This window comes from Rattus norvegicus, chromosome 2 (genome assembly GCF_021556685.1).
Source record: "Rattus norvegicus strain SHRSP/BbbUtx chromosome 2, alternate assembly SHRSP_T2T, whole genome shotgun sequence".
In the NCBI taxonomy this organism is placed as follows: Eukaryota; Metazoa; Chordata; class Mammalia; order Rodentia; family Muridae; genus Rattus; species Rattus norvegicus.
Window position 1 is genome coordinate 66,145,293 of NC_141535.1, and position 23,144 is coordinate 66,168,436.

The 23,144-nt window shown below is 39.8% G+C and overlaps 1 pseudogene; it reads left to right on the forward strand.

Annotated features, from left to right (window-relative positions):
- Dpp3-ps3 (dipeptidyl peptidase 3, pseudogene 2) overlaps positions 1 to 11,448 on the forward strand; it is a 28,292-nt pseudogene extending 16,844 nt beyond the window's left edge.
- The last annotated feature ends 11,696 nt before the right edge of the window (positions 11,449 to 23,144 follow it).

Consider the following 23,144-nt stretch of genomic DNA (forward strand, 5'->3'; position numbering starts at 1 on the left):
TTTTATAGATTATTGGTTATTAGTACTGTTTGTTCTTGAAGAGTGTTGGGCTTGGACCCGGTAACATCATAGCAGCTTCTCTCCATCTAGGTCTGTGGTACTATTGGCCTCCTCTGACCTCCACAGCACTAAGTATGCATATGAATGCAGCAAAACTATTGTATGCTTAAAACAAAATGAAAATATCTAAAATCTCCAATCTTTAAATGTCTTATAAAGTTACCTTTCCAGTTCTCTTTTCTACAAATCATATAGACAGTTGATATGATGAGAGGATGTTATATTAATAATTGCTAAGTAAATAATATTTATTTTTGTTTTTGTTTCATGGAACTGTTTACATTGAAGACATTTGAATTATTGTCATATCTTTACAACAAGGGAATCGTGACATATAGAACTTTTAAAACTCATTATGTTTTTGATCTGTGTTTCACCTCACTACTGGGGTGTCAGGATGTCTCTTGTGGGGGCAAAACATTGAGGCACTAGGCTAAGTTCCTTCATTTCCTCCATTGAGGTACCAAGCTAGTGGGATATGCTGACCTGATGCTCAGCAGAGACAAATCTTAGCCTAAGATAGGGGCATGGGCTGGGGTAGAGGCTGGTTCTCAAATTCCTCCCAGCAAGACAAGGCTCTGAACTATGCAGAGTTAAGATATAGAGGGGAGGGGTCTGACAAAGAGGCAGGGTGAACATGGGTCTGGTCTGCAATGACCCAGGGTAGAGAGAATTCACCTTAGCTGAAGGTGGATGTCAGCAGGGCAGAGGGGCCTTCAGTAGGAGTCTTAAGTGCAGTTTTGTCTGTTGAAGACTTCTCCCCTCACACAAAGGAGGAGGTCCTTGAGAAGAGAATCAGTCCTTACTTGTTCAAAGGGTTTATTCATAATGGAAAAAGTACAGAAGTCTTAATCAGGGCAAACCAGAGATTAAGTACCTTTTGCAGGAAGAAATGTCTGGAAGGAGACACTTATTGGCTACACTCCCTGGCCCTTCTAGATAACTCATGACGGAGAACACTGGGTTTTATGCTAAGTGACAAGTTGTTATGGTCCTCTTAATGGACTGTCGTGGTCATATGCTCCAGGATAGGAATATGGCCAGGAGCATATTCAAGTGCCTATTGTTCTCAGATCTCAGTTTTGAGAATTGCTAAAGTTCCTTAATCTAATTATCTGTTTAATGACAGCATTCCACTTGTCCTACATGTATTTTCAACAGCTGTCAAGATAACATGGTGATATTGAAAAAAATAGAATCATAAATTCTGCTGCTGTATTCCTACAATCTGATTCTTACATACAGTATGGAGAACAGTATAGAAATTATTCAAAAATATAAAAACAGAGCTTGCATGTGGTCAGCATATATATACTTGAAAATATGTCTCCAAGAAATGTAATGAGTATGGTGAAAAGAGTTCTTCATTTCTTTGATCATTGCATTGTGAGTCAAAATCATCAAGATATAAAGCTCATGTATATTAACTGATAAGCGATTAAAGAGAACATTCCCTATATAGTCATGAATTGTTTTTCAGTCATAATGAATAATAAAACCATTCTACTGTACTAAAATTGATAACATTGGGCTGGGTTAAGCAAAAATGAAGTGAGAAGAACAGTAATTTTTTTCATATGTGCAATCAAAAAGGAAAACTAGTATAGTGGCTATGTCACTATTAATTGCTAGGACATAGAAAGAAGAGGGATGGTATAAGTGTGGAGTGTCATTAGTTTCATAGTGTATGTGTGTTTGTAGAAGCATTGAATCCCATTAGTCTATACAACTCATGCCTTTTGATGTAAGTCAAGTCCATTTGATTTATCTATGCATTTACATATAGCATTTGTGTGTGTGTGTGTGTGTGTGTGTGTGTGTAAATGAGGAGAAATGGGGAAAAATAACAAAAACAAAGAATAAATGAATAAATTCATACCTAAAAACTAGTTTTAGCACTTTAATTTATTATTTAGTTCTTTTAGAATTTTGTACAATGAATTTTGACTATATACACCCACAACTTCAAAATCCTTCCAGATCTACCCTTCATCACCACACACTAAACCTTCTGACTTTGGTTTAATTCCTCAAATCTAATATTCGTTGCCTACATATTGTTGAACGTATGGTCATCTAGTGAGCTTGTGTTTTATTATCAGATGCCATAATCATAGATCAAGTTGACTCTCCTTCAGTAGTACCCATTATTTGCCAATAGTGGTGTGACCCAATATTGTCTCACCTGGTCATGTTGTTGTTTGCTCTTTTTGTACTTGAACAGGTATTGAGCAAGATGTCTCATGAGCTCATATGAAGTCATCCTGCTATGTGAAGAAAACACTGTTTCATTCAGTTATCCTTTGGCCCTCGTGAGACACAAACCTTGAGCCTTGTAAAGAGGGTATGTGCTGCTTTTGTCAAGATGCCACCTTCTGTATCTATGCTGGGATCATCTAGATTGATTTTGTGTATCTTGTAATCAAAGCTTCTGTGAGATAGAATGAGCAGCCACACTATGTACAGAAGATAGCATTTTGTAGCAATCCTCCACAGTCTTTGGTGCTCTCTGCTGCCTTTCTTATAAAGCCCAGACCTGACTGCTTAAGTATGATGCCATACACAGTGGGCTGGACCTCAGTTAGAAATTATGAAAATGTCTCACAGCCATGACAACAGATCATTTTAGTCCCTCAACTAAGGTTCTCTCTTCCCATGTGTCTAGGTTTTTTTCAAGTTGGCAAAAAAGTCAACTGCTCATTAGCTTTACGTATTGATGTCACTATTCTGCTCCTTGTTTTACATATGGTTACTTTTTTATTACATCTAAAATATGGTATGTAGTAATTGTGTCAGAACCTTGGCACTGGGTATTATTTCTCCCCAGATTTTATCTAGCAAGATAGTTTGATTTTGAATTATTATACCAGAGAATATTTTGCCCCATCGAAATCATCATCTGCCTCCTCTTTTCTCATTATTCATATATTTCTCTATAATAATCCAACATACTATGTTTTGGTTACCACTCAATTTACTTTTGAGGGTATGTTATATGATCACAACTTATAGATAGGACAAAGGTGGTTGGCATTAAATTATTAAAAATACAAAAAAGGGAGGGATTTCCAAGAAAGAAACTGCAGTAGGGCTCATGGCAGATCCTGCCCAGTGCCATTAGTATGTCTATCCTTGACTGCCATTAGACCTGCTGTCATCTAAGCAGAGCCTCTATGCCCATAATTTTCTAAGACCACTTGGTACAGAGGGCTGGGTGTACTGCTCCATATATCCCCCAAATCCCCCTACGTCTATATCCTGCTTACCTGCATTTTCTGTGACCAGGACCCTGAAAAATTATGCCAATATGCTTTGGCTGGTGGCCTTACTGAAGAAAAGGATCATACATTCTTAGTCTGTGCTTCAGGGTTCTACTCCAACATGGGAGTTTGAAGTCTTAGTGGCCATGTTGAACAAAACCATTAGTGTGAAATTCCAAGGGTTGATGGCAAGTACTGAGCAGCTGCTGAAAGGAGCTGCCTTGTTGTCCCACCTCTCAGTAGGACAAATTCTTCACCTCTGACATCATTTCCCTTGATGTTCTCACATTTGCTGGCTCTGGCTTCCCTGGGACATCAACATTTCCCACTATAGTGACCTGAGACAGACGGAAGGCTTTAATAATGTGTCTCTGGGGAATATGCTGTCTATGACCTATGTCTCAAAGTCAGAGAAACTCACATTATTGGAGGAAGAGAACAAAGACCTGTATATCTGCAGGAGGTGGTGGTCCTTTGCTGTACAACTGGTGTTACACAATCTTCTGGGCAATGGCAGCAGGAAGCTCTATGTACAGGTTGAGAAAGGTGCATTCAACTTTGACCAGGAAATAGTGATTAACTCATAGACTGGGGAGCGGTTACTTGAGTGGATAAATATGGCAGAGCACATTCAGCATCATTGCCTCTAGCTAGAAAGTGAAGAGTACCAGGCCAAGAGCCTGTGCTCCTACTTCTCTCTGAAATCCAAGTGTTGGAGATCTTTGACTTTGAGCTAATCTATAGTACATAATCTATATGAATTGCCTCCACATGGTTCTAGCTGAATTATTGGCATTAGAGTTTTATACCCCAGAGGTAGTCAACTGACAACAGTCCTACATATAGGCAGGTTTTGTGATCCCCAGGGTTTTGTTAGAGGCTGGTTAAGAACTTGTTACTGCAATTCCTACCAGAGGCTCTGACGGACATCCAGATGTCTGGGTCAGCCTGAACCACAGCAAGATTCAGTCAGTGGCCAGACCTACCTTGGAGCTGTTCTTATTTGAAAATTCCAGAGTTCTCTGCACCCAAATCCCGTGGGAGGGAGAGCTGAACCTTCAGAGAGGCAGACAAGCCTGGGAAACCAGAAGAGACTGCTCTCTGTACATACCTCTCGGACGCCAGAGGAAAAGACCAAAGGCCATCTGGAACCCTGGTGCATTGAAGCTCCCGGAAGGGGCGGCACAGGTCTTCCTGGTTGCTGCCGCCACAGAGAGCCCGTGGGCAGCACCCCGCTAGCAAACTGGAGCCTCAGGACCACAGGTAAGACCAACTTGTCTGCTGCAAGAGAGCTGCCTGGTGAGATCGGGACACACAGAGGAAGAGTTCATCTAGGACCGGGCACGTCCTGTGTTTGCCAGAGGTCCCACGCCCGCGGATACCGGTCCGCAGCAGCTCTCTGCTCCCAGACCCCTTGGGAAAGAGGCCTCACCACCTAGTCAGGTGGGCACTCCTGAGGCTGCAGAGCGGAAGAGACCACCAACACTGCCCACCCCTGCCCACATCCCTGACCCAAGAGGAAACTGTATAAGGCATCTGGGCTCCCATGGGGGAGGGCCCAGGAGCAGCAGGACCCCTGCCTGAGACACCGCCGGAACCTGAGGGAAACAGACCGGATAAACAGTTCTCTGCACCCAAATCCCCTGGGAGGGAGAGCTGAACCTTCAGAGAGGCAGACAAGCCTGGGAAACCAGAAGAGACTGCTCTCTGTACATAGATCGCAGACGCCAGAGGAAAACACCAAAGGCCATCTGGAACCCTGGTGCAATGAAGCTCCCGGAAGGGGCGGCACAGGTATTCCTGGTTGCTGCCTCCACAGAGAGCCCGTGGGCAGCACCCCGAGAGCAAACCTGAGCCTCGGGACCACAGGTAAGACCAACTTTTCTGCTGCAAGAAAGCTGCCTGGTGAACTCAAGACACAGGCCCACAGGAACAGCTGAAGACTTGTAGAGAGGAAAAACTACACGCCCAAAAGCAGAACACTCTGTCCCCATAACTGACTAAAAGAGAGGAAAACAGGTCTACAGCACTCCTGACACACAGGCTTATAGGACAGTGTAGCCACTGTCAGAAATAGCAGAACAAAGTAACACTAGAGATAAGCTGATGGCGAGAGGCAAGCGCAGGAACCCAAGCAACAGAAACCAAGACTACATGGCATTGGGTTGGGGATTTAGCTCAGTGGTAGAGCGCTTGCCTAGCGAGCACAAGGCCCTGGGTTCGGTCCCCAGCTCCGAAAAAAAAGAAAAGAAAAAAAAAAAAAGACTACATGGCATCATCGGAGCCCAATTCTCCCACCAAAACAAACATGGAATATCCAAACACACCAGAAAAGCAAGATCTAGTTTCAAAATCATATATGATCATGATGCTGGAGGACTTCAAGAAAGACGTGAAGAACTCCGTTAGAGAACAAGTAGAAGCCTACAGAGAAGAATCGCAAAAATCCCTGAAAGAATTCCAGGAAAACACAATCAAACTGTTGAAGGAATTAAAAATGGAAATAGAAGCAATCAAGAAAGAACACATGGAAACAACTCTGGATACAGAAAACCAAAAGAAGAGACAAGGAGCTGTAGATACGAGCTTCACCAACAGAATACAAGAGATGGAAGAGAGAATCTCAGGAGCAGAAGATTCCATAGAAATCATTGACTCAACTGTCAAAGATGGTAAAGCGGAAAAAGCTACTGGTCCAAAACGTACAGGAAATCCAGGACTCAATGAGAAGATCAAACATAAGGATAATAGGTAGAGAAGAGAGTGAAGACTCCCAGCTCAAAGGACCAGTAAATATCTTCAACAAAATCATAGAAGAAAACTTCCCTAACCTAAAAAAAAGAGATATCCATAGGCATACAAGAAGCCTACAGAACTCCAAATAGTTTGGACCAGAAAAGAAACACATCCCGTCACATAATAGTCAAAACACCAAACGCACAAAATAAAGAAAGAATATTAAAAGCAGTAAGGGAAAAAGGTCAAGTAACATATAAAGGCAGACCTATCAGAATCACACTAGACTTCTCGCCAGAAACTATGAAGGCCAGAAGATCCTGGACTGATGTCATACAGACCCTAAGAGAATACAAATGCCAGCCCAGGTTACTGTATCCTGCAAAACTCTCAATTAACATAGATGGAGAAACCAAGATATTCCATGACAAAACCAAATTTACACAATATCTTTCCACAAATCCAGCACTACAAAGGATAATAAAGGGTAAAGCCCAACATAAGGAGGCAAGCTATACCCTAGAATAAGCAAGAAACTAATCGTCTTGGCAACAAAACAAAGAGAATGAAAGCACACAAACATAACCTCACATCCAAATATGAATATACCGGGAAGCAATAATCACTATTCCTTAATATCTCTCAACATCAATGGCCTCAACTCCCCAATAAAAAGACATAGATTAACAAACTGGATACGCAAGGAGGACCCTGCATTCTGCTGCCTACAGGAAACACACCTCAGAGATAAAGACAGACATTACCTCAGAGTGAAAGGCTGGAAAACAATTTTCCAAGCAAATGGTCAGAAGAAGCAAGCTGGAGTAGCCATTCTAATATCAAATAAAATCAATTTTCAACTAAAAATCATCAAAAAAGATAAGGAAGGACACTTCATATTCATCAAAGGAAAAATCCATCAAGATGAACTCTCAATCCTAAATATCTATGCCCCAAATACAAGGGCAACTACATATGTAAAAGAAACCTTACTAAAGCTCAAAACACACATTGCACCTCACACAATAATAGTGGGAGATTTCAACACACCACTCTCATCAATGTACAGATCATAGAAACAGAAATTAAACAGAGATGTAGACAGACTAAGAGAAGTCATGAGCCAAATGGACTTAACGGATATTTATAGAACATTCTATCCTAAAGCAAAAGGATATACCTTCTTCTCAGCTCCTCATGGTACTTTCTCCAAAATTGACCATATAATTGGTCAAAAAAAAGGCCTCAACAGGTACAGAAAATCCCATGCTTGCTATCGGACCACCACGGCCTAAAACTGGTCTTCAATAACAATCAAGGAAGAATGCCCACATATACTTGGAAATTGAACAATGCTCTACTCAATGATAACCTGGTCAAGGAAGAAATAAAGAAAGAAATTAAAAACTTTTTAGAATTTAATGAAAATAAAGGTACAACATACCCAAACTTATGGGACACAATGAAAGCTGTGCTAAGAGGAAAACTCATAGCGCTGAGTGCCTGCAGAAAGAAACAGGAAAGAGCATATGTCAGCAGCTTGACAGCACACCTAAGAGCTCTAGAACAAAAAGAAGCAAATACACCCAGGAGGAGTAGAAGGCAGGAAATAATCAAACTCAGAGTGGAAATCAACCAAGTAGAAACAAAAAGGACCATAGAAAGAATCAACAGAACCAAAAGTTGGTTCTTTGAGAAAATCAACAAGATAGATAAACCCTTAGCCAGACTAATGAGAGGACACAGAGAGTGCGTCCAAATTAACAAATCAGAAATGAAAAGGGAGACATAACAACAGATTCAGAGGAAATTCAAAAAATCATCAGATCTTACTATAAAAACCTATATTCAACAAAACTTGAAAATCTTCAGGAAATGGACAATTTCCTAGACAGATACCAGGTATCGAAGTTAAATCAGGAACAGATAAACCAGTTAAAAAACCCCATAACTCCTAAGGAAATAGAAGCAGTCATTAAAGGTTTCCCAACCAAAAAGAGCCCAGGTCCAATCGGGTTTAGTGCAGAATTCTATCAAACCTTCATAGAAGACCTCATACCAATATTATCCAAACTATTCCACAAAATTGAAACAGATGGATCACTACCGAATACCTTCTACGAAGCCACAATTACTCTTATACCTAAACCACACAAAGACACAACAAAGAAAGAGAACTTCAGACCAATTTCCCTTATGAATATCGACGCAAAAATACTCAACAAAATTCTGGCAAACCGAATCCAAGAGCACATCAAAACAATCATCTACCATGACCAAGTAGGCTTCATCCCACGCATGCAGGGATGGTTTAATATACGGAAAACCATCAACGTGATCCATTATATAAACAAACTGAAAGAACAGAACCACATGATCATTTCATTAGACGCTGAGAAAGCATTTGACAAAATTCAACACCCCTTCATGATAAAAGTCCTGGAAAGAATAGGAATTCAAGGCCCATACCTGAACATAGTAAAAGCCATATACAGCAAACCAGTTGCTAACATTAAACTAAATGGAGAGAAACTTGAAGCAATCCCACTAAAATCAGGGACTAGACAAGGCTGCCCACTCTCTCCCTACTTATTCAATATAGTTCTTGAAGTTCTAGCCAGAGCAATCAGACAAAAAAAGGAGGTCAAGGGGATACAGATCGGAAAAGAAGAAGTCAAAATATCACTATTTGCAGATGATATGAAGTATATTTAAGTGATCCCAAAAGTTCCACCAGAGAACTACTAAAGCTGATAGACAACTTCAGCAAAGTGGCTGGGTATAAAATTAACTCAAATAAATCAGTTGCCTTCCTTTATACAAAAGAGAAACAAGCCGAGAAAGAAATTAGGGAAACGACACCATAATAGACCCAAATAATATAAAATACCTCGGTGTGACTTTAACAAAGCAAGTAAAAGATCTGTACAATAAGAACTTCAAGACACTGAAGAAGGAAATTGAAGAAGACCTCAGAAGATGGAAAGATCTCCCATGCTCATGGATTGGCAGGATTAATATAGTAAAAATGGCCATTTTACCAAAAGCAATCTACAGATTCAATGCAATCCCCATCAAAATACCAATCCAATTCTTCAAAGAGTTAGACAGAACAATTTGCAAATTCATCTGGAATAAAAACAACCCAGGATAGCTAAAGCTATCCTCAACAATAAAAGGACTTCAGGGGGAATCATTATCCCTGAACTCAAGCAGTATTACAGAGCAATAGTGATAAAAACTGCATGGTATTGGTAGAGAGACAGACAGATAGACCAATGGAATAGAATTGAAGACCCAGAAATGAACCCACACACCGATGGTCACTTGATTTTTGACAAAGGAGCCAAAACCATCAAATGGAAAAAAGATAGCATTTTCAGTAAATGGTGCTGGTTCAACTGGAGGGCAACATGTAGAAGAATGCAGATCGATCCATGCTTATCACCCTGTACAAAGCTTAAGTCCAAGTGGATCAAGGACCTCCACATCAAACCAGACACACTCAAACTAATAGAAGAAAAACTAGGGAAGCATCTGGAACACATGGGCACTGGAAAAAATTTCCTGAACAAAACACCAATGGCTTACGCTCTAAGATCAAGAATCGACAAATGGGATCTCATAAAACTGCAAAGCTTCTGTAAGGCAAAGGACCCTGTGGTTAGGACAAAACGGCAACCAACAGATTGGGAAAAGATCTTTACCAATCCTACAACAGATAGAGGCCTTATATCCAAAATATACAAAGAACTCAAGAAGTTAGACCGCAGGGAAACAAATAACCCTATTAAAAAATGGGGTTCAGAGCTAAACAAAGAATTCACAGCTGAGGAATGCCAAATGGCTGAGAAACACCTAAAGAAATGTTCAACATCTTTAGTCATAAGGGAAATGCAAATCAAAACAACCCTGAGATTTTACCTCACACCAGTGAGAATGGCTATGATCAAAAACTCAGGGGACAACAGATGCTGGCGAGGATGTGGAGAAAGAGGAACACTCCTCCATTGTTGGTGGGATTGCAAACTGGTACAACCATTCTGGAAATCAGTCTGGAGGATCCTCAGAAAATTGGACATTGAACTGCCTGAGGATCCAGCTATACATCTCTTGGGCATATACCCAAAAGATGCCCCAACATATAACAAAGACACGTGCTCCACTATGTTCATTGCAGCATTATTTATAATAGCCAGAAGCCGGAAAGAACCCAGATGCCCTTCAACAGAGGAATGGATACAGAAAAAGTGGTACATCTACACAATGGAATATTACTCAGCTATCAAAAACAACGACTTTATGAAATTCGTAGGCAAATGGTTGGAACTGGAAAACATCATCCTGAGTGAGCTAACCCAATCACAGAAAGACATACATGGTATGCACTCATTGATAAGTGGCTATTAGCCCAAATGTTTGAATTACCCTAGATGCCTAGAACAAATGAAACTCAAGACGGATGATCAAAATGTGAATGCTTCACTCCTTCTTTAAAAGGGGAACAAGAATAACCTTGGCAGGGAAGAGAGAGGCAAAGATTAAAACAGAGACTGAAGGAACACCCATTCAGAGCCTGCCCCACATGTGGCCCATACATATACAGCCACCCAATTAGACAAGATGGATGAAGCAAAGAAGTACAGACCGACAGGAGCCGGATGTAGATCGCTCCTGAGAGACACAGCCAGAACATAGCAAATACAGAGGCGAATGCCAGCAGCAAACCACTGAACTGAGAATAGGACCCCCGTTGAAGGAATCAGAGAAAGAACTGGAAGAGCTTGAAGGGGCTCGAGACCCCATATGTACAACAATGCTAAACAACCAGAGCTTCCAGGGACTAAGCCACTACCTAAGGCTATACATGGACTGACCCTGGACTCTGACCTCATAGGTAGCAATGAATATCCTAGTAAGAGCACCAGTGGAAAGAGAAGCCCTGGGTCCTGCTAAGACTGAACCCCCAGTGAACTAGACTGTTGGGGGGAGGGCGGCAATGGGGGGAGGGTTGGGAGGGGAACACCCATAAGGAAGGGGAGGGGTGAGGGGGATGTTTGCCCGGAAACCGGGAAAGGGAATAACACTCGAAATGTATATAAGAAATACTCAAGTTAATAAATTAAAAAAAAATTCCATGTGATGAATTCTGTCCACAGAAAATATGGTTGCAGGGTGGGTCCTTTACAGGATGTATGCAATGGTCACTGATGCATCCTTCGAATGCTTTCTCACCCTTGGGGACACAATGATACAGTGCAAGGGATCCTGGAAGTTTATTGTTCAGCACAATGTTCATATCGAAGGCCCAGAGGTACAGCTTGTAGAGTATGAGGCCTTACCCTCTGGTCTTATGGTCGCTCTGTGGGTATTTTCTCAAGGATGGGCCTGAGTTGGAGGAGATCCATACCCAGTCAGCCACAGCAGATGCTTGAATCTGGAACAACCAGGTCAAGAAGGCCCAATTAAACTAGATCTGGGCAGATCTGTGTGGTCTCTACCCACTTCTTCAAACCAAGCCTGCCAGTGGTCCTGAATTATGGGTTTTATTAGGATGCTGGGGAGAAACAGAAGCTCAAACTTTGGAGCTACCTAGGCTGAGGGTGGTGATAGTAACCCATTCCATTTACCATTCCCTTCCCAGTTACCAATTAGCTCCTCAGTTCGTCCAATCTGAACTATGGAGAGTGCTGCACGGGATGCCAGTCCAGTTTCCCACATGGGAAAGTTACTGAGAAGTGACTGGTCTAGATCCAGCAAGTGGCATATGACAGAGGCGGGTCTTAAAGCATACTTAGGAAATCCTTAAAATCCTTTTAGCTTTAAAAATAAATACCACAAAAAAGGATGAAAAACATTTCATAAATTGACATGAATTTTAATGTCATGAACTTTTATATAATTCAATTTTAAATTAAATATAACAAATATAGTTTAAAAGAGAAATTAAGGATGGGCATGCTTATATTTTGTGCACATGTTTTAAAAGATTGAATTGGTTATTAGCTAGAAAGGTAAGCATCCCCATTTCAGATGTTCCTTTAGAATCTGATTTATCTACCTTTTTAACATCTCTGATATTAGGATTGGAAACAAACCAAGTAGAGATAACTCAATTCTGCCTTAAGATATGTAAATCATATATCCTATGTCTAATTTTGTCGCTTTTGCATTTTATGTAGTTTTCATAAATATTTTCTTGTCAACTGTTTTACATTTTATTTTCAACCCAAATGCTGCCCCCATCATAGTTATTGTATTTATATTTTAGACTAAGTTAAAGTTATTTTGCTAAGCCAAATCCCTCAACATTAAACATGAAGAAAAAAATGTTACAACAAAATGTTCAACATAGTACAGTAATGTAGACAAATTCACTTTAGAGGTAAAATGAATAAAATTTCAGTATAGCAGTTCAGGAAGAAACCATGAAATGTATTTATTTACAATAACACCACTTTACTGTGTGTGAATCTGTAGTAACCAATACTTCTACAACTGTTACCATAACTTAGAAAGCAAATTAAAATAATCATTTGAAATGATGAAAGAATGTGTACATTCCTGAATTTCTTCCTGTTGTCCATCTAGCAAAATCAATCACATTTTCTGGAACAACTTATAGGAGGTTACTCTTTTATGAAGATAGTAAAGAGAATATTAAATCAGAGATTTGGGTCACTATGATAGCTGGTAAGAGACTGGAACAAACGTTTTTACATATACAAGTCAAAGTTAATGATCTATCTCAGTCTGGTACGTAATATCATAAGACTTCCCAGGCACAGTTCTTAGTCTTATGGTCTTCTCTGTCAACCTGACAAAATTTAGAATTAGCTGAGAAGAAAATTACAATGTGTGATTCCATTACCTGGGCATGACACTGAGCTGTGCCTTTCCCATTGGATGGTTTTCTGAAATGTGTGAGAATAGAGAAATTGAGTTGAGTTCAAACAAGCAAGTTATCATGTATTCATTCTCTCTGCTCCTGATAGCATATGTTATGTGACCAGCACAGTGACTTTACCACAGTAAAACTATAAATCCTTGGTTCTTGACTCAAAACAGACTTCCAGTTCCTTCAACCTAACTATTGTTTTGTCAGAATCTTTAATCCCAGCAACATAAATCAAACAGTATTACCAATAAAAGTGTTAATCCTAAAATGATGAGAACAAAATATTTACTAAGTACTTGCTTTTTACAAGTCAGAACAGTACACAAAGAAACTCTTGGTATGAGCAGTGCTTTAGAAAATATTAGAAAATATGCACAGTGTACAACATATTAAATCTATTATAAGATGCAAAAATCAAAATCAGTAATAAATATGACACAGTGAAAGGAAAGGGAGATATGCTTGAGTGGCTGCAACACAAAACTGAAATAATTCTGAATACCAGACATACAGAGAATAGGAGGCAAAGTAAAGACCAATCAACCAATTTCAAATGTAGGAATATAGGCTATTCTCTCAGATAAGAGAGAATGGCAACTCCTGGGTTAAGATGATGCAAATATGTTAAGCTTGATAGAAACAACAAAGTACATGGAGACTCTGAATAGAACAAATAGCAAGACTAGATAGATTCATACTTTCCTATGTCAGTGAGTGAACAGCTCATCCAATCCCATCATTGCTACCCTTGGACTGAGATTTACATCAGTAGTTTTTGGTATCCAGGCCTTGTCTTGAAATTCATTAATTATTGGCTTCTTGATGTCTCCATTTGAAAATAGTGGGTTATGGAGCAAATCAAATTCTGCTACTATAGAACCATGTCAGTACTGAATCTTTTGCCTATTTCTGTGTTTCCTCATCCTAAAACATGAGTTAAAGTGATGAATCGGATGGGAAGGAATCCAATCCACCAGGTAAACAAACTATTCCAAGTTCATAAGATGAAAAAAAATCTCACCAACATACAAAGGAACTCTATGTGAAAAAAGAACAGTGAGGCTTACTGAAAACAAGTCAATACTCCTTGGGAAACATATTTCCAAATAAGTATACTATATTAACTTTTGATATTGACCTTTAATGCATAACAAGATTTTCTGAAGAATTATAATATTAATGAACTTATAAGAGCTGAGGCTGTTTGGGGGGGGGGAGAAATGATGAGATAAATCCTCAGGTTTTGTGGAAGAAGTCAATAGACAATGCCTGAAGGATCAATTTAACTTATCCTTAAAGCTCCAGGCTGTATATCACTTCTCAGAAGAGATTTGCCTTGAGCCATCAAAGTAACAATTATGGGGATACTATTTATAATAAAAGACTAATAAAATAAACATCATCCCCCAATTTATTCATGTGTAATGAAAAAAATGATTATTCAGTGAAAAATTCAGTTGATAAATCAGAGAAAATTGAACGTGCATGTGAGTTCTTGATGATACATGGATTTTGCATTTGGCTGGAAGTAGTGCTAATGAGACCAGTGGAGAGATATGGTCTGGAGTTTGCTCTTAGGTTCCAAGTAATTTACATTTAATCTCTTCATTCCGGCAATTTTTTACTCTACGGTTGTAAAATAAATGCCAGATCATTGTCTCAATACTTAAAAATGTTTATATACTGAAAGTTTATTTTGAAAAACCCTGTTTCTCTTACCTTCTTAATGTAATAGAATTTTATTTTATTTTTAAACAATTCTAGTGTGTTCCAAAGTACTGTGGAAGTCAAAAACTTAATTAGGAACTTGTTATTAAAGCTGTTAAAAAGCTTGCTTCGATGTAAAATTAGTCAATCCTTCAGAGGAATGCACTTTGGGGGATTATTGTCTTCATCATAAATAAATCATCAGAAACTGTACAAGAAAAAAAATATACATGTAGGTAGCAAAATCCGGGGAAAAGGCATTTACATTCTTGATCAGTAATCTCACTATACCTATTAATTGCATTGCAGAGATTTTCAAACTGTTCATTAAAATACATTTAATATGCATAATGACAACTTGATGCATAAATATATCTCATTAAATTCTTAAGATAATAAATTCAGCTTAACAATACTTTAATTTGATTTTAATGTCATTAGTTATGTTATTGAAGTCTGTGAGGTATATTCCAATTAATAGAGTCCCACTTGTGCACCTGAATTTGAAGTAATTGAAAGTGAAAATGAATAGCAGATGGTAGCTGGAACATCAGAATTTGGAGAACATCCTTAACATGGAAAAATGTTGTTTGCCAAGCATAATTTAAAAATGTAAGGTTCACCCTTCCTAAATGGAACTATCAGAGACTATGTCCTCATGTCCAAAACCACTACAAGAATGAGGCTGGATAAGTGATGAGTCACCCCAGTTGTCACCCCAGAAAAGTTTCAATGACCACTTCCAAACCTACAAAAGTTTACATATTTCTATGGTTACCAGAATAAGTCTTTCATATTGCCATTACAAAATTTTTGCTATTATATGAAATAGGAGCTTGGAATATGTGCTTTCCTGTAGCAAAGTACATGGTAATGATGTTCATTATCCTCCTGATTCATTCACAACCAACTTTGGTTAGAAGAAAACCAACGGTGGTTTAAAAATTAAACTTAGGGACCTTGAAAAATTGTTCAGCGGTTGAGTGTGTAATTACCTGTAGATAGCACGTGTTCTACAAATCAAGATGTTCGTGGATTCTAGTAACTGTAGCTTAAGGAGATCTTACATTATTTTCTGAATTGTAACACGCTGTACTCATAGGGCCAAACATACAAATATATGAAAACTACTGAAAGTTCAATAGAATAAAAATGTTACACCTAATTTAGCATCACACAACGCTAAAAATTGTGTTCAAAAAAGAAGACAAAAATAGCATAAGGATAAAATCATAATACTTTTATTGATGCTATTTTTGGATTAATATCACGAAAATAATTTTTCTCATTTGTGTTTTTAACTTTTTACATTTAAATTAAAATAGGTTTACATCATCGTATTGCTTTTCTTCTCCTCTTTCATTTTTACAACTCTCCTCTTTCACCATAGTAAACCCCAACATAGTGAGCCCGGAAAATCTTCCTGAATCTAAGCCATTCAAAGGTTTGTTTGATGATTATTTGATATTTAGATGCTTGATCTAAACTATTGTACCAAGTGATTGCAGAGAACTTGTTCTTTTTTTTTTTTTTTCATTTTTATTAACTTGGGTATTTCTTAGTTACATTTCGATTGTTATTCCCTTTCCTGATTTCCGGGTCAACATCCTCCTAACCCTTCCTCTTCCCCTTCTCTATGGGTGTTCCCCTCCCCATTCCCACCCTACCCCCAACAATCACGTTCGCTGGGGGTTCAGTCTTGGCAGGACCAAGGGCTTCCCCTTCCTCTGGTGCTGTTACTAGGCTATTCATTGCTACATATGAGGTTGGAGCCCAGGGTCAGTCCATGTATAGTCTTTGGGTAGTGGCTTAGTCCCTGGAAGCTCTGGTTGGTTGGCATTGGTGTTCATATGGGGTCTCGAGCCCCTTCAAGCTCTTTCAGTCCTTCTCTGATTCCCTCAACGGGAGTCCTGTTCTCAGTTCAGTGGTTTAATGATGGCATTCGCCTATGTATTTGCTGTATTCTGGCTGTGTCTCTCAGGACAGATCTACATCCGATTCTTGTCAGCCTGCACTTCTTTGCTTCATCCAGCTTATCTAAATTGGGTGGCTGTATATGTATGGGCCATATATGGGGCAGGCTCTGAATGGGTGTTCCTTCTGCCTCTGTTCTAAACTTTGCCTCCCTATTCCCTGCCAAGGGTATTCTTGTTCCCCTTTTAAAGAAGGAGTGAAGCATTCGCATTTTGGTCATCCTTCTTGAGTTTCATGTGTTCTGTGCATCTAGAGTAATTCGAGCATTTGGGCTAATATCCACTTATCAATAAGTGCATAGCATGTGTGTTTTTCTGTGATTGGGTTACCCCACTCAGGATGATATTTTCCAGTTCCATCCATTTGCCTAATGAATTTCATAAATACATTGTTTTTAATAGCGGATTAATATTCCATTGTGTAGATGTACTACATTTTCTGTATCCATTCCTCTGTTGAAGGGTATCTGGGTTCTTTCCAGCTTCTGGCTATTATAAATAAGGCTGCTATGAACATAGTGGAGCACGTGTCTTTGTTATATGTTGGGGCATCTTTTGGGTATATGCCCAAGAGAGGTATAGCTGGATCCTCAGGTTGTTCAATGTCCAATTTTCTGTGGAACCTCCAGACTGATTTCCATAGTGGTTGTACCAGTCTGCAATCCCACCAACAATGGAGGAGTGATCTTCTTTCTCCAGATCCTCGGCAGCATCTGCTGTCACTTGAGCTTTTGATCTTAGCTGTTCTCACTGGTGTGTGGTGAAAGCTCAGAATGTCTTCTTAACCAACAGCCACCTCTTCCACCTCGGAATACACGTATGATTTATAATACAAGAATCATGACAAACAGTTGTAAAAGTAACTTTTCTTGCCTGATCTAATTGTTATCTTGGAGGCTTACTGATGAGTAAGCTCACTGCTTCTTGTTCTTTCTGATCTCTTCCTAACTGTCTCCACTCAGCTGTTCTGGCTCAAACTCCTTTCCATGCGGACTGATTCACATTGGCTTCTCTCTTCTCCTGAGTTACTCTAGGTGGCTTCAAGCTAACTCTGGCAATTTGTTCTTATCTTCTGGCTCCTCCTTATGCTTTGACTCCAACTACTTCTGCTGACAGGCACTGAACTGCATGAACTCACCTTCCCAGCACAAACTCATCTAACTAAGCTCAAATGCTTCATATGACTGGACTTAACTGACTAAATAGACCTAACTGACACAAATACCCTCCTTCTCTTTCCTGTGCTGTACTTGTGAGCGTTGTGTGCATACTATCCTATCATATTTTAGTTTTGGAGCAGAGACTTAAGGAATGGCCATTCAGAGCCTGCCCCACCTGGGGATCCAGCCCACATACATTCAGCCACTAAACCTAGGCAATAATGCTGAAGCCAAGAAGTGCATGCTGACAGGAGCCTGATGTAGCTGACTCCTAAGAGGCTCAGTCGAGCATGATAAAAACAGAGGCAAATGCTAGCAGCAAAACATTGAACTGAGAATGGGGTCCCCATTGGAGGAGTTAGGGAAAGAACTGAAGGAGCTGAAGGGGCTTTCAACCCCATAAGAACAACAAAACCAACCAAACAGTGCTCCCAGGGACTAAACCACTACCCAAAGAGTACACATGGACAGACTGACTCCAGCTGCATAGGTAGTAGAGGGTGGTCTTGTTGGGCACCAATGGGAGGAGACTGGACTGGACCCCCAGTGATGGGAATGTCAGGGCGGGGAGACAGGAAAGAGTGGTGGTTGGTGAGGGGGAACACCCTTATAGAAGAAGGGAAAGGGGAGATGTCATAGGGGGCTTATAGATGTTCCTCTACACATAGTGTTCAATAAAAATAGACTTTAAATACATGTTATTGTCAGAATTCATAAACAGATGCAAAATATTTAACATAATAGCACAGTTTAAGGAGGTTGTAAGTTTTTTGTTGTTGTTTTTAATTTTTTATTGGATATTTTTTATTTACATTTCAAATGTTATTGCCTTTCCTACTTTTCTGGTCATAATCCCCAGATCCCATTCCCCTCCCCTTCTTCTATAAGGGTGTTCCCCTTCCCCAATCACAAAACTTCCAGCCTGATATTCCCCTATACTGGGGGTTCCAGCCTTGGCAGGACCAAAGGCTTTTCCTCCCATTGGTGCCTGACAAGGTCATTCTCTGCTACATATAGAGCAGGAGCCATGGGTCTGCTCATGAGTAGTCTTTGAATGGTGTTTTACTCCCTGGAAGCTCTGTTTGGTTGGTATTGTTGTTCTAACGGGGTGCTGAGAAAAAAGGGATATTCTTTTATTTTAGTATGAAATGTTCTATAAATATCTGTTAAATCCATTTTGTTCATAACTTTTGTTAGTTTCTCTATGTCTCTGTTTAGTTTCTGTTTCCATGACGTGTCCACAGATGAGAGTGGCATATTGTAATCACCTACTATTACTGTGTGAGGTGCAATATGCACATTGAGTTTTAGTAAGGGTAATTTTATGAATACAGGTGCCCTTGCATTTAGACCATAGATATTTAGATTGAGAACTCATCCTGGTGGATTTTTTCTTTGAAGAATATGTAGTATCCTTCCTTATCTCTTTCGATAACTTTTGGCTGAAAGTTGGTTTTATTTGATATTAGAATGGCTACTCCAGCTTGTTCCTTCTGATCAGACCATTTGCTTGGAAAGTTGCTTTACAGCCTTTTTCTCTGAGGTATTGTCTGTCTTTGTCTCTGAAGTATGTTTCCTGTATGCAGCAAAATGCTGGGTCCACTTTATGTATCCAGTCCAATAATGCGTCTTTTTATTGGGGAATTCAGTCCTTTGATATTAAGAGATTCTAAGGAATAGTGATTGTTATTTCCTGCTATTTTTGTTATTAGAGGTGGAATTATGTTTGTGTGTCTCTCTCCTTTTGGTTTTTTTTGCAAGGATATTTCTTCCTTCTTTTTTTTTTTTCCTAGGGTGTAGTTTTCTTGCTTGTGTTAGAGTTCTCCATGTATTACACTTTGTAGGGCTGGATTTGTAGAAGAATTTTGTGTAAATTCTGTTTTGTCATGGAACATCCTGGTTTCTCCACCTATGTTAATTGAGAACTTTGCTAGATATAGTAGCCTGGTTTGACATTTGTGTTCTCTTAGGGTCTGTATGACATCTTCCCAGGATCTTCTGGCTTTCATTGTCTCTGGGAGAACTCTGCTGTAATTCTGATAGGTCTGCCTTTGTATGTTACTTGACCTTTTTCCCTCAGTGCTTTTAATATTCTTTCTTTGCTTTGTGCATTTGGTGTTTTGACTATTATGTGACAGGAGGAGTTTCTTTTCTGGTCGAATCTATTTGGAGTTCTCTAGGCTTCTTACATGTTTATTGACATTCCTTTCTTTAGGCTAGGGAATTTTTCTTATATAATATTGTTGAATATATTTCTTAGCCCTTTAACCTGGCTCTCTTCTATACCTATTATCCTTAGATTCTATCTTCTCATTGTCTCCTAAATATCCTGAATGTTTTCTGCTTTTTCGCTTTCTTTGGAGGTTATGTTAATGTTTTCCATTGTATCTTCTGTCTTGTATCTTTTGTATTGTATTGATGATGCTTGCATCTATGACTCCTGATCTTTTTCCTAGGTTTTCTATCTCAAGTGTTGTCTCCGCTTGTGAAAATTTTATTGTTTGTATTTTCATTTTTAAATGCTGGATGGTTTTGTTCAATTCCTTCACTTATTTGGTTGTGTTTTCCTGCAATTTTTTGAGGGATTTTTGTGTTTCCTCTTTAATGGCTTCTACCTGTTTACCTGTGTTTTTCTTTTATTTCTTTAAGGGAGTTATTTATGTCATTCTTAAAGTTCTGTATTATCATCATGAGATGTGATTTTAAGTCCAAATTGCTTTTCAGGTGTCTTGGACTACCCAATATTTGCTTTGGTGGTAGTACTGGGCTCTGATGATCCCAAGTAGTTTTTTTTTTTTTGTTTGTTTTTTTGTTTTTTTTAATCTTTTTTTTTATTAACTTGAGTATTTCTTATATACATTTCGAGTGTTATTCCCTTTCCCGGTTTCCGGGAAAACATCCCCCTCCCCCCTCCCCTTCCTTATGGGTGTTCCCCTCCCAACCCTCTCCCCATTGCTGCCCTCCCCCCAACAGTCTAGTTCACTGGGGGTTCAGTCTTAGCAGGACCCAGGGCTTCCCCTTCCACTGGTGCTCTTACTAGGATATTCATTGCTACCTATGAGGTCAGAGTTAGGTTCAGTCCATGTATAGTCTTTAGGTAGTGGCTTAGTCCCTGGAAGCTCTGGTTGCTTGGCATTGTTGTACATATGGGGTCTCGAGCCCCTTCAAGCTCTTCCAGTTCTTTCTCTGATTCCTTCAACGGGGGTCCTATTCTCAGTTCAGTGGTTTGCTGCTGGCATTCGCCTCTGTATTTGCTGTATTCTGGCTGTGTCTCTCAGGAGCGATCTACATCCAGCTCTTGTCGGTCTGCACTTCTTTGCTTCATCCATCTTGTCTAATTGGGTGGCTGTATATGTATGGGCCACATGTGGGGCAGGCTCTGAATGGGTGTTCCTTCACTTTCTGCTTTAATCTTTGCCTCTCTATTCCCTGCCAAGGGTATTCTTGTTCCCCTTTTAAAGAAGGAGTGAAGCATTCACATTTTGATCATCCGTCTTGAGTTTCATTTGTTCTAGGCATCTAGGGTAATTCAAGCATTTGGGCTAATAGCTACTTATCAATGAGTGCATACCATGTATGTCTTTCTGTGATTGGGTTACCTCACTCAGGATGATATTTTCCAGTTCCATTTCTGTTGCTTATGTTACTGTGCTTGACTCTTGCCATCAGGTTGTTTCTGGTGTTAGCTTGCTTGGCTATCTCTGACAGTGGCTTGACCCTCTTGTAAGACTTTGTATCAGAACTCCCTCCTGTAGACCTGTTTTCTTGCAGCTGGATCTGGGAACAGTGAGCTGCTCCTGAGTTTGTGTTTCCTGAATCCTCCAGGGGGTCACTTCCAGCAGAAGATTTACTCTTACCTCTGCTCTCAGGTGTGTCAGAGCTCCAGGAGCTTGGCTTTTAGCTCTGTGCTCAGGCAGAAACCAGAAGGGTCCTGACCCTCTCTGCTCTTAGGTTTCCATGCACAGAAGGTAATGAGAGCACTAGAAAGTTTCCTCTTGGTTCGGGAATGTGGGCAGGAGTAGTTGTCTCCTCTGACCTCTCAGGGTTGTCTGCACTTCTCTGAGACCAGCTCTCTTCCCAAGGGATTTGGGTACAGAGAACTGTGGGACAGGTACAGTTCAGCTCTGGGCATAGCCAGAAACCAGAAGTATCCTGTCCCAGAGAACTTCTAACTTTGTGTGTCCTGAGGACACCAGTTGGGTCACTTGGAGCAGAAGATTTTTCTTACCTTTGCTCTCAGGTGTGTTGGTGCTCCTGGTGAATGGCTTTCAGCTCTTGGCATGCAGGCAGAAACCGGAAGGGTCCTGCCCCTCACTGCTCTTAGGTTCCTGTGCCCAGAGGGCACAGAGGGCACAAGGTGGGTTTGTCTAGAGTCAGGAACCTGGGCAGAAGTAATTTTCTGCTTTGAGCTCTCAGGATTGTCTGCACTTCTGAGAGACCTGAGGTTTTTAACTTCTTGCTATTTTGTCATAATTTATTATCAATGTTTTTGAGCAAGGATGTAAATAGCATGCTGTAGGTTGGATTTATATTCTGAGGAATTAGAAATTTGGCTTTGACGTTCTTTTTGTTACCTCTAAAAGTCTGTCCACAATGCAGTTACAGAGTTTTGCCAACTGTCCATATTCTTAAAGCATAGACTATTGATTTCTGTTTCATCCAATTTTCAAAACAATAAAGAAGCTACATCAATGTTTTTATTTTCACTTAGTTTTACGTTATATATATATATATATATATATAACTTTATTAATACTTTCTACCTCATGAGGTCTATTTTCCTTTATTGTTTGAAATATGTAATTTTATTAATTTTAACTACATGTATGCACACTTCAGTATGTATGGAAATGCAAGCAAGTGCAGTGCATTTGATGGTAAGAGGTCTAAGAACTCTGAGAGCTAGTTACAAGAAGGTGTGAAATGTCAGATATGAGTGCTGAAACTAAATTTCAGATTTCAGTCTTTTTTATTGAATATTTTCTTTGTTTGCATTTCAAATGTTATCCCCTTTCCTGATTTACTCTCTGAAAACACCCTATCCCATCACCCTCCCCCTGCTTCTATGAGGGTGTTCCTCCACACACTCACCCACTTCCTCCTGCCTCCCTGCCCTGGCATTCCCCTAGGCTGGAGCATCTAGCCTTCACAGTACCAAGGGCCTCTCCTCTCACTGAAGCCTGACAAGGCCATCCTCTGCTACATATGCGGCTGGAGCCATGGGTTGCTGCATGTGTAATCTTTGGTTTGGGGTTTAGTCCCTGGGAGCTCTGGGGGATCTGGTTGGTCGATATTTTGTTATTCCCATGTGTTGAAAACCCCCTCAGCTACCTCTGTGCTTTCTCTATCT